The sequence below is a fragment of the Manis javanica genome, chromosome 8, assembly GCF_040802235.1.
Source record: "Manis javanica isolate MJ-LG chromosome 8, MJ_LKY, whole genome shotgun sequence".
In the NCBI taxonomy this organism is placed as follows: Eukaryota; Metazoa; Chordata; class Mammalia; order Pholidota; family Manidae; genus Manis; species Manis javanica.
The window spans coordinates 30,614,724-30,626,579 of record NC_133163.1 but is presented as its reverse complement, the minus strand read 5'-3'; the positions used below and the strand labels follow the sequence as shown (position 1 = coordinate 30,626,579).

Here is an 11,856-nt window from a genome sequence, read left to right as displayed (position 1 = left end):
TCGGAAGATGAGAGTGGAAGGGACACATGGGCACAATTTATTTCTGATCATATTTGCCCAGGAATGTTGACTTGATCCTAAAGGCATTGGCTACTCAATGGAGGCGTGTATTTGATAACAGGAACTCAGATATCAGTGTGCAAGGCAAATTGTGCATACTAGTAATAGTTTCTAACAATCCAGACAAGAGCTGATGGTGGACTAAACTAAGGCAGGAGCTATCAAAGTAAGAGAGAAATAGACTTTGGAGGGGTAAAATAAATTTGTTCTTGTCCTTCCCCAGGCCTACAGGTACAAGCACTTCAATTGGTGGTGGGGTATGTGCAAAAATGGGAATCGTCAGCAAGAGAGTACGGTCCTGAGTTTTTCATACACCAATAATATTTTCTGTTGTGGGTTCTTCTTTACCAATCCAGATGGGGAATAATCACTTGTGGACTTCAGAGGAAAGCATAATTATAAAATTCATTAGGTTTCCTGAATGAAGAAGTGTAATGTCTTCCAAGAAAATAATTAAACCACCATCGGTAAAAAGCTTTATCTGTATCATTTAAAACTATGCAGTAGGTCATTGTTTAGTGTCTCAAATCTAGTCTATATGTAGCTAACTCATAATCATGCTCCATCTGGTTTAGAGGTTTTAGAGGTTCCAATATTCTACCTGATGTACTCTAATGTGCATCTGGATTATCCACTCTCCTTTTCTCAATATATTTGAATCCTGTTAGAGCAAAGAAAAAGTAGAATATATGGCATATGTAATAATAATAATAATAATAATTAATAATAATAATAAACTTTTGTTTCAAAAGCCCAGAACCCTTATTAGAAGGGATTTGGGATGGAATATTCTTCTACTTATTTGAAAGACAGGAAAGCCAAACAGATGTGTGCCAAGCTGCCAGGTGTTGAGGTGGTCGATTAGGATAACAAGCCAAAAACGAAAGTAACCATCAAATCTCTTTATTCATTTACTGTGACTGTGCAGGCAAGAGGCAAAGGGAAGGGCACCAGCTCACTGGGGTTCCATTCCTCCCCACAGACGGGCACCAGGCAAGGACCAAATGGAAGCACAGATGGGGCTTTCATCTCTCTGCCAAGAAGCCTGGAACAAAAAGCTCCTGCTTTTTGTTACCTGTGGGGTCACAGGAAGGAAGAGGGAAAAGGGCCTGGTGTGAAAAGGTGCTGAGACAGAGTGGAGAATATTGCCTCAGCCAAGGGCCCCAATAACAAGGTCTTGGTGGAGATGCTTGGAAAGTGTCTGCCAAAGCCCCAGTAAAGAGGCCTCCAAATGGCGGTGCCTGGGCTGGGGATGCAGATGTACGTGTGAGCACGGCTGGCCCAAGGGGGCCTGAGTCCTTGACTGCAACTCCCTTCAGGAGACTGTAACACACTGGCTGCATACCAGGTCTGGTGTGGGGAGGGCCAGGTTCCCCCAGGAGGCCTTCCCTTTTCCTGACTCTGCCTTGTAACCAGGCATAGGATTCTGTTCTGGAGCTATACTCCTCAATGTGAATTCAGGAGACTTCAGTTCTGCTAACAAATTGATTTTCAGATCTGGTAATAAAGTGCATTTAGGTGTCTAGCATGTCAGTCTGCCAAAAACCATGAATTGTGAATAGAGGGCATAAAGGAAGCTTTGTGGTCTTATGTCATACAATTACTATTACTAAGGGGAGCTGGCAGTTTGGGTCTTATATATTGTATCAGGAAAGCCCAAGACCAAAGACTAGACCCAGGGCTTGGGAAGGAAGAGGAGAAACTAGAGTTTTCCTTCCCTTTTCCTGACTCTGCTGATTTCTCATCCATCTGTACCTCAGACTTTGAGATGAGAAGGGGAGGGGGAAAGGAGTGGTGCTCTGAATATATTTGACCTTCCTCAGTCCTGTGAGCATTCAATGTATCAGCCTTCACCATAGGGAAAGTAGACATCAGCACATACTGTGTAATTTCAGAGCACTGGCAAGAGTCTCCCCACCTGGCCTGGATGCAACTCATATCTCAGAGTCTCTTAAATTTGTTCCCTAATTTCCATTCTCACTGCCTCTCACTTAGATTATTATAATAGACTCCTGATTACTGTCCCTGCCTCTGGTTTATTTTTTCCCACTGGAATATCTGGTAAGCAATATGAGATACAGAACCAGAGCTTCTTTGAAAGTGAGAATTAGAAGTAGAGATGGTAATTGAAGCCCATGAGAACGAACAAGTTCTCCTAGACACTGACAGAGCATTAGAAACAACCACCAAACTCTTCTGCTAGTGAACTAAAGGAAAAGCATACACCCCTTTTTTCATTTACTCAGTAAGTAATTATTATGAATATTTATTATTATACTGCTACTATACTCTAGGGATTAAGAAATTCTCCCCAGGAAATAATGGGGGCAATAGGGGTAGAGTTTTCAGCAAAAATTTCATAAAGGAGATGAAGTTTGAGCTGACATGAAAGATGAGGATGTTATTCTAGATGGGACAGAAAGGAGAGAGAGGGGGGAGAAGGGAAAAGAAAGGAAGGGAAACAGAAATATGTAGACATGAAGCATCTTGGCGTATTCAAAGTTTTGCAGATATTTCCCAATGTCTGGGTATTGGAGGTAAGGTAATAGTGAGTGAGAGTATAAGATATGGCAAGAGGCAAATTGAAGCCCAGTAACCAGATGGCTTATATTCTCTGATACGTAATTTGAGCTTTATTCTGTAGGCAAGGGGGAACCACTGAAGAATTTTTTACTTAAAATAATAAGGTCAGACTTTTGTTTTCAAAAGGTCCAATCTGGCAATTATATAAAAGATGGGTTGAAGGGTACAAGTGATTAGAGACACAACTGCCTGTAATTTAAGTAAAAAATAATACAGACCCGAATAGGGAAAATAGCAATGGAATGAAGAGAATGAATGGATGCACTAAGCATCAAGAAAGTAGAATTTAAAGGACTTAGTAAATGAACACAAGAGGACGTGAAAAAAATCCAGGGTGGCTCTCAGTTATTTGGCTTGGGGTGAATGGGTGGATCTCATTAACTGAGATAGGAAATAATGGAGGAGAAGGGGAGTTTTAACATATAGAGCCTGAGAGGACTACAGAACACATAAATAGTGAAATCCAGAGGCAAACGGAATGAGAGCTAGAGGTCAGCGGAAAGCTGTAGATTCGAGTATGCACATAGGCAAGGTTTGAAGCAGAGAATTCACCTTTCCTCTCCGTAGTCCCGCCAATGACTTGTTCATGACCTAATCATCTCTTTTGGACCATTAAAATAGCCTCCTAATTGATCTTCAGTCTCTACCCTCTCTTGTTCATTCTTCACATTCCCATCAGAGTGATATTTCTAAAATACAATCATGTATGTCCTGTCACTTAAAACTTCTAGTGGCTACCTACAAATCTGCAAAGAAAAACTGTACTTCTTGCTTTGTTTTGTTTTTTTTTGGCAGTTAGAGAATAGAGCAGCCTCACTAAAGACACCCATTTTTATATCATACATTATAAGGACATGACACTTCACAGTTACTTCAAGGATATTTTGGAAAAGCAGTTCCTAAATCCAAATGTAAGTCAATTACTCTCTGGAAAGATGAGGACAGATAGCCAAGACCCCCATATTCTTAACAACTTGTCTTCTACTATCACCATAAGGTCCCAGGCACCAAGAAAATAATTGCTTTTTATTACCATCTATGACTTTGGCTCCAATATCAAGGTATTATTCTGGAGAACTTGAATGGACTATATAAGAACCACTGAGAATAGGCTATCCTCAAAATTCTAGATAAAACACAGGTGGAGAGGCTTCCTTAGTTCCTCACTCCTAAACCTATTCCCTAGTCATTACTCTCAAATACTTGTCATCCTTGTGACAATAAAAAAAAACAACTAAAAATGCCCTAAGGAAAGAGAAGTTTCTCATTGCCCCTAAATCTCTAAAATATGAACCAGGATTTTCCACTGGCAGCAGCTAGGCCAAATTCTACTTGAAAATATCTTTTGTTAGCCAACACAGTGGTGCCTACACAATGTTTAAAAAAAAATCTTCGTCCCTTCCCTTCCATCAAAATATGAAAAGTAAATTTGCATTGGGGGTGGGGTGTTCTGTACATTTTGGCATCCACCAGTCAACTGGAGCTAGAACAGTATTCCTCTTTGGATGGGGTATCTGGTTTCCAGTTCATCTCCTCTGGCCCAGTTCCTTCATGTGGGTTAGGCCAGTGCTTCTCAGTCATTAATGTGAATGCCAATCACCTGCGGAGTCATGTTAAAATTTAGGTTCTGAATCAGTAGGTCTGGGGTAAGGCCCAAGATTTGCACCCAGGTAATACTGATGCTGTTGGTCCAGGAACCACACTTTGGGTGACTAAGGGAACAGGTTGACAGCATAGTAGTTAAGGGCTTTTCTGTGAAGCCAGCAGTCTGGTTTTAGATTCTAGTTCAGCCACTTACCAGCTGAACCACCCAGGGAAGAGTTCCTGCATTAACTTTGCCTCAGCCTCCTCATTGACAAAATGGCACTAAAATAGTTCTTAACCCAAAGGATTCCAGAAAAGATTGTGTCATTGTATATGACAGTTAAGACAGTACCTGGCACACAATAAGAAATCAATAGATGTTAACTATTATTATTCATTATAGAAGTTACAGTATGTTACACCCTTGCTTAAAATTATGGAATTGTTTTTCATTGTCCTAGGATGAAGCCCCAACTCCTTGGCATGGATTACAATGTCCTTTATGACTTGGCCTCTATTTTCCTTTCCAATGTCATCTGTCTACCTTTTGTCCCTAGCAATGCACTTTAATCTCTCTCATCTTGATCCCTCTGCCTGTGGACTTCTCTCCACCCAGAACACCGTTCCCTTTCTTTACCAGACCAACTCCTAGAGATCTTTCAACACTTGTCAAGGCAACTCAAGTTAATTGATTTGGAATTCTTCCCAGATCCTCCCCATCACCACTTTGAATTAGGTAGCTCTCTTACATGCCCCCATAGCATCCAGAGAACATCTTTGTCACAACACTTTCCACATTATATTCTAACAGTCAAACTGTCTGTCTCTCTTCTTTGGGGGAACTCCTGTGGTTGCCTTTGGGGGAACTCCTGTGGTTGCAAGCTTTCAATAAATGTCCCTTGTGGAATAGAAATGAATAAATGACCAAATATGTTTCTTGGAGCTACTGGCCTAAATCCTTTTATAAGACCTCTTCTTTCATGAGTCATAGATCTTTGACATTTAAGAATCCAGCCAGGCTATAGCCCCATTCCCTATTCCAGGGATGCACACACATACTCAGCACTGCCAAGCCCCTGCCAAGTAACTGACCTCATGAAAGCCCTGTGGGTAAACATAACACAGAGAATGCAGCTCTTGCATTTCCAAATTCAAGAATATGGCTAATCGAAGTATGGATGTGGGACTCGATCAACTAAGCTACTAACCCAGCCCAGTAGTTTTAAACCTAGATTCAGCGCAGACTCAACTCAAACATGCTAGGGGCTTTCCATAAACGATAGTAATTTAACTTTCTTAGCTCATTTTCATGGCCTATGAGACTCTTATGACCTAGTTCAAGTCCACCTCTCTAATCAGGTCTCCTTCCCTCACTGTGCTCCAGTCACACTGGCCTGCTTTTAGTTCCTGGAACACGCAGCTGCCCTCTGCAGGATCTTCCCACCAGCTTGTTCCTTGGCGGAGATGCACCCTCATGTGTCTGTGCCTGTACACACACACAGACTCCAGACTGGCTCCATCTCATTTGAACTCTTAGAATGCAAGCTCCTTGAGGCCACAACTTTGTTTTCACTGCTCTCATTCTAACACCAAGAATAGTGCTTGGCCCATAGGAAAGGCTCAAGAGATTTTTGTTGAATGTCAAGTGAATTAGCACCTCCTATCAGATCTCTGCTTAACTGTAACCGCCATGCTTACCCCATCTACGGGAGCCTCCCAACCCCTTTAATTCTCTGAGTCCCCTGCTAGGGGGGTTGGTTTGTCTCTATGGCACTTATCACTGATCACAAATATTTTCATTTGTTTGTTTGCCTTTCTTTCCCCTAGTGTTCTCCCCAATAGATTCTAAGTTCCATAAGAGAAGAAATTATACTAGTTTTGTTCAATATTGAGTACCTAGTAATTAGCAGATAAATATTTTGTCTCTGGAGCTGTTCAGTGAAAACTAACTGGCCAAAGAAGAATGGTGGCACTGTTATTCCATTTTATTTATCTGATATACAAAATCTTACAAAAGCTTCAAGGTCCCTTTGTAGCTTTAACATAGAAAGAAATGATTAGTATTAACCATAGAAAGTTGGAATAGGAAAAAGCCTTCAATGTCAAGGGGCCCATTTACCTCACTTTGGAAATAAATAAATTAGGGCATAGGAAGGGGAAGGACTTGCACAGCTAGTCAGGGGCAGGTTTTGAAGTAAACCCCAGGCTTTCTAACTCTACATAATTCATCCATCAATGCATAAGAATGTATTAAGTGCCTACCTTGTCAAGAGGACTTTGACCTACATGCTCAAAGAGTGTTTAGGCTGCCATTCTCAGCTCTGGTTGCATGCTGGAACCACCGGGAGAGCTTTAAAAAGTACTGACGCCTGCGGCCCAACCCCAAAGATTTTCGTGAATTAGGTTAAAAATCCTGATGTCCAGGCTACAACGCCATCCAAGTAAATCATATCATCATTTTTAAAGCTCCCCATGTGATTCCAACCCAGGATGGAGAACCACAATTTAAGAGGAAGAATGAAATGTACTATGTTGATTCAATTGGAAATGGAATTCCAGACTCCTGGCTAATATCAGTCTAACCCCTAGACCAAATTTTCTTCCCTAATTATCAATCCTTATAAAAGTCATTTGTAAAAACATCCCCAACTTGTCAGAATAGAGCCAACTGGCCTGGTATTCTGGTTCAATTAGTAATCTTGTAAATAAGGACCTCTGAGATGATCTTCATAGTTTGTTTCTAATAATCCAAAGTAGGTAGGTGGCAGGCTTGATTTCCTCATGATACTGTCTGCCCAGGAGAAATTTTCAATGGTTAAGAGAAACAAAACATATAAACTTATAGGAAGCAAAAAGCAATTGAAAAGAAAATCCTCTAAAAAGGGAGATAGATCTACTGGTATTTTGAGATTTATTCAAATGAGGGATAGGAATATTTTTAAAACCTCAGATTACATTTGTTTCAAAGAATTTAAGGTACTTATTAGACTGCTTCTATCTTTTTCTTTCGACTTCCTTATATTTTTCCAAACTGCTTTCAGAGTCTGAGAGAGTTTTGGTGGCCAGATGCCATCACCTGGGTGACATCTCGAGGTGCCGTGCTGAGAAAGCTGGCAGGACACTAGAGTTATTCAGTAAGTCTTCAGAGGCAGATGTAGGTAGAAGCTGGAGACCATAGTGCTACTTCTCAGAATCAGTTCTTTGCCATTACAAAGTCATATTTGGGCTTAGTCAGGAAATTGCATTCACTTCTCTTATGTTTAAACTCCTGAAGAGTTCACTAGTAGCCAGTTTCTGGAGGTGGTAGTAATAATTAAAACCAATTACACAAAGACCTCATTTTGATAATCATGTATTGTCAACAAATGACTCACTGTTTCGGTATTTGCAGCTGATTAGGAATCTGTGGAAGAACTAAGTGCCACCTTGAATCATGCTTTCTTAATGGGGGCAATGAAAACTGGTTCTTGAGTGGGGGTGTAAAAAAGTCTTACTTTATGCATAAAATACAGACACATGCAGTACAGAAACAAATATGTAGTATATCTGTCCTATTACATGGGAACAACATAATATGATTCCTTTTATAGGAAATGCCCAGAAAGCAGATCTATAGCATAGAAAGTGATTGTCTAGGGCTGGGTAGAATGAGGAGGGTTGGGGACTGGAGTGTAACTAATGGGTTCAGGGCTTACTTTAGAGTTGGTGAAAATGTTTCAAAATGTTTGTACAGCTCTGTGAATATACTAAAAGCCACTGATTTGCACTCTTTAAATGCATGAAGTGTATGGTATGTGAATTATATCTCAATAAAGTTATTAAAAGAAGTTTACCTCCTTAAAAAAATGTCATAAATTGGTGGGAGTGGTTGTTAGGATAAAGTATCTAAAAAAGCTCCTTAAAGGACCAATATTGAAAAAGAAAAAGAAGATGACAATGAGGAGGATGAGGAAAAACAGCTGCAGCAGAAGCAGCACTGCCTTGGACCAGAAACCCATGAATTTCATTTTCAATCTCTGTGTTCCTAGTCCAGACGTCCACAGTGACAGGTCACCCCCACTTAGCCTAAAGAGTTCCTGGGTTGATCCTAGCCAAGCAAGGCAGTATCCTACAGACCTCATTTCTATGAGTAGGTGGGATCTGGAATTTGTTTTGCTGCCCAGAGCCTGTTCTCTAAGAGCAGCTGGACTGAGATAAGGGTTTGGGGAGGCATGTTTTACGGGGATCTGGAATCGTGGCTGCCCTGCAGGAGGCACATTGGAAACTGTCTCCTAAAAACTGGGCTGCTTGAGACCTCTAGAGGCTCCCTGAGCACTTAACTGTCTAACTCAGTGCTGCAGGGTAAATTCTCAGAGAAACAGACTTGGAGGTGGCTAGCAAGCATGGGTTTTATTATGAGCACTCTTGGAATCAACTCCTGTGGAAAAGAGAGGAAGGAAACAGGAATCAGCTGAGTTGTAATGCAAGCTTGACAAGGGCTCAGCCTGCCCAAGAGAAGCTCTGGAGCTGAGATAGCCCTTTGAAGTTGTGCCAACAACTGAGTATAAGCCCTTCACCCCTAAAGGGGTAGCTGGGTGGCACATCATAGCATCCATCACACTCAGCATTTCACAAGGGACAGAACTGGTGAAGATCACCAGTGGAAGCTCAGGAGATATTTTGGGTGCTGTAACTAAAGTAGACTACAGAATGTGACCTCCCAGATGAATGCATTCTTTCAGTCACAGACTACAGAGAATGAGTTTGTGTAGCATCATAATGAATATGCAACTAACACTAGCTAATATCATAAATCATATTGATTTTATGGCACAATAGATGAGCCAGCCATCATCAAAGAAGACATACCATTAATGTAAGGAAATTTAGAAAATGCTGCCAATAATATGCATTTCAATACTACGTATCTATGTGTTATCTGGAATGATACACTATCAGTTATGATACACTATTTATTTAAGACAGATCGCCACATATTGGGACAGATAATGTAAAAAACTACTATACAAATACTTTTGTTTTTTCACATATATATAAGAATGTACTCATTAAGATTTCCCATGTTCTGTCAGACACAGTTCTGGAAAACTCTGCTCTTATCAAAAGCTGTTCCCATGTCTATGCCTTCCATACTGAGCTACTACCAGGTCTTCTGGCCCCTTGTTTCTATCTCTACAGAGAACTCTTAGAAGGCATGAAGAATCCAGAGTGTTTTGGACAGAATGGCTTTGGGGAGACTGGGCTCCCTGGAATTGAACGCACTGTTGCCTATGTAAATTTTTCTATGACAAAAGACCACAACTTTCATCAAATTTTCAAATGGATCCATTCCTTTGAGTTTTTTAATAATTTATTTTCCATGATGCTCTTTCTGCTGCCTTGTTATATTCACTTCATGTTTTTGTACTACATCAAGTGTTATGATTAATTTCCACATCTCTTCAGGACTTCCACTAAGGTACCTCTTTTAACACACTCTGAAGTTCCTCTTTAAAAAAATATCCGCCACTCATCACGGGTGCCTCTTGAACAGATTTACCTTGACTGAAGGCATACATTAATATTCATTCCAATAGTCGGCATATCCCAGGTGGGTCCATTTCTATTACACCCAAGAATCTCCTGAAAGTGGTCGGCATGACTGTCCAAGATGATGGCATGTTCAGGGAGTCCCTTTCCTTGCCTCCATTTCCAAATATGCTTCCTGTCTTGCCCCACAGAGAAATCCAGCCAGCCTGGTGAATGACATAAGCAAAGCAAAACAAATTTTGGCATTGAATTTTATCTTTCAGTTAGAATTTACCTTTTATTAGCACTTCACTGAATATCAGACACTGTGCTAAGTACTATATATATAATCTCATTTAACCCTCATAACGAGCCTATGAGATGGATGCTATTGTTGTTCCCATTTATAGAGAAGGAATCTGAGGCTTAGCAAGGTTGGAGTGCCCAAAGTCACACAGCTAATGAGCAGTAGAGGCACATTTGACTGCAAAGCTGATCAACTCCAAGGATCACACTCTTAACCACTAAGCTCACCTGCCTCTGAACTATGCAAGACTGGCTTTTTAACCTTGTTTATTGGGGGTGTTATATATAGAAGTGGGATTTCTGGGTCATGGGGTATGCATATATTCAACTTTAGAAAGTGATGATAATTTATTCATCAAAGTGACTACACTCCCACCTGCAGTGTATGAGATTTCCCACTGTTCTCTTTGATAAGGTTTCCTTAAAAGACAGGCTGCAGCTTTGCCTTCTCTGAAGAATCTCAAGGCATATTCAGCTGACTAACGTTCTATCTCACACAGGCACACCTAGGATGCTCTGGTTATTGAACTTTCCATTCTTCAGCCACACTCCTTTTCCCACTTACAGTCTGTTGGAAGAGATAAATACCTCTGAATTCTTACCACAGAGCTCACAGAAGGAATGGGAAAAAAGACCAATAGCAGAAATTTTCTAGAAAGAAATTCTCTATCAGTTTACTATGCTGCACAAGTGTCCCAGACACAGGAAGAATTCTCCATTTTCCAGGTTATAAGAAACCCAATCCATATGCTGACCAAAACACACAAGTCTAACAAAGTCTTTCCCATGGGTGTTATTACATGACGATCAGTAATGAGGGATTTAGCAGGCTTGGTTTGTCAGAGGATTAAGTAAACCTCAAGAATGAAAGCTCCTGAAAGGAATTTTGTCTGATGTTCACAACAGGGTCCAGCACATAGTAGGTGCTTGGTGGGTATTTGTTGATTGTTCGATACAAGCGTGCAGCATAATGTGCCAAATGTCATTTCTAAGTATTTCAATGAAAAGCCTAGTGACTTTAGAGGTTCTTAAAATCTATAAGGGATGGAAAGTTTCAACATCTCAAGCTGTTATCACAGTCAAAAAACACTCCTGCACCAACCGCTTGGCTCCCTATCTCTTTTCTGTAGGCTACATACACTGGACTAAGTGTGGGATGGGATCACGAGTCCCAGTGACAGACTTGTAGGAGATGCAGACCAAGAGAGAATTTCAGGGTCTTTCAATATCCAATTACATCCAATTACAAATTCAAGTGTGCCTGATTTTACATGAAGAGAATTACAGTATAATAAAGGATGTTTTTGTATTATGATTCATAATTCATTCAAAAACTATTTAGGATGTAACTTCCTGTGCCAACCACCATGCTAGGTGACATAGAAATGACAGTGAATAAGATAGACACAGTCTCAACATCTCAGTCTAGTAAGGGATATGGACAAAAAATACCTGATAATTAAAGTACATTGTAATCAGAGCTATGACAGAGGAGGCAGAGCAGTCTGAGAACATGAAAAGAGGATAGAAAACCCATGAGGGAGATGGGGTAAGACTTTCTAGAGGAAGAGATGTCTAACCAGAGACATGACAGATGAGTAGGGTTAGCCAACAGGACTGCAGAGGTAAGAAAATGCAAGGCAGAAAGAAGAGCATGAACCAAAGCCAAGAGTCAAGAGAGGAAAGAAAAGTGAAAATTTTTTAGAATGACTGGGGCATAGAATATATGAGAAGATTAGGAGACAAGGCTAGAGCAGAAATAAAGGACAACATCATTAGAGACTACATCAAGAAACTGAGAGCAGACGGGTACTA

The 11,856-nt window shown here is 40.6% G+C and overlaps 1 long non-coding RNA gene across 4 annotated transcripts in view; it reads right to left on the bottom strand.

Annotated features, from left to right (window-relative positions):
- Positions 1-982: 982 nt before the first annotated feature.
- LOC140850725 (uncharacterized) overlaps positions 983-11,856 on the bottom strand; it is a 28,232-nt gene continuing 17,358 nt past the window's right edge. For 2 of the 4 annotated variants that reach the window (XR_012133766.1, XR_012133767.1), the window contains one exon: positions 9,530-9,962. This is a non-coding gene — a long non-coding RNA (uncharacterized lncRNA). Of the gene's footprint in view, positions 1,136-6,564; positions 7,522-9,529; positions 9,963-11,856 lie in introns of those variants that run through there. The other 2 variants (XR_012133768.1, XR_012133769.1) reach the window with 2 other exon arrangements.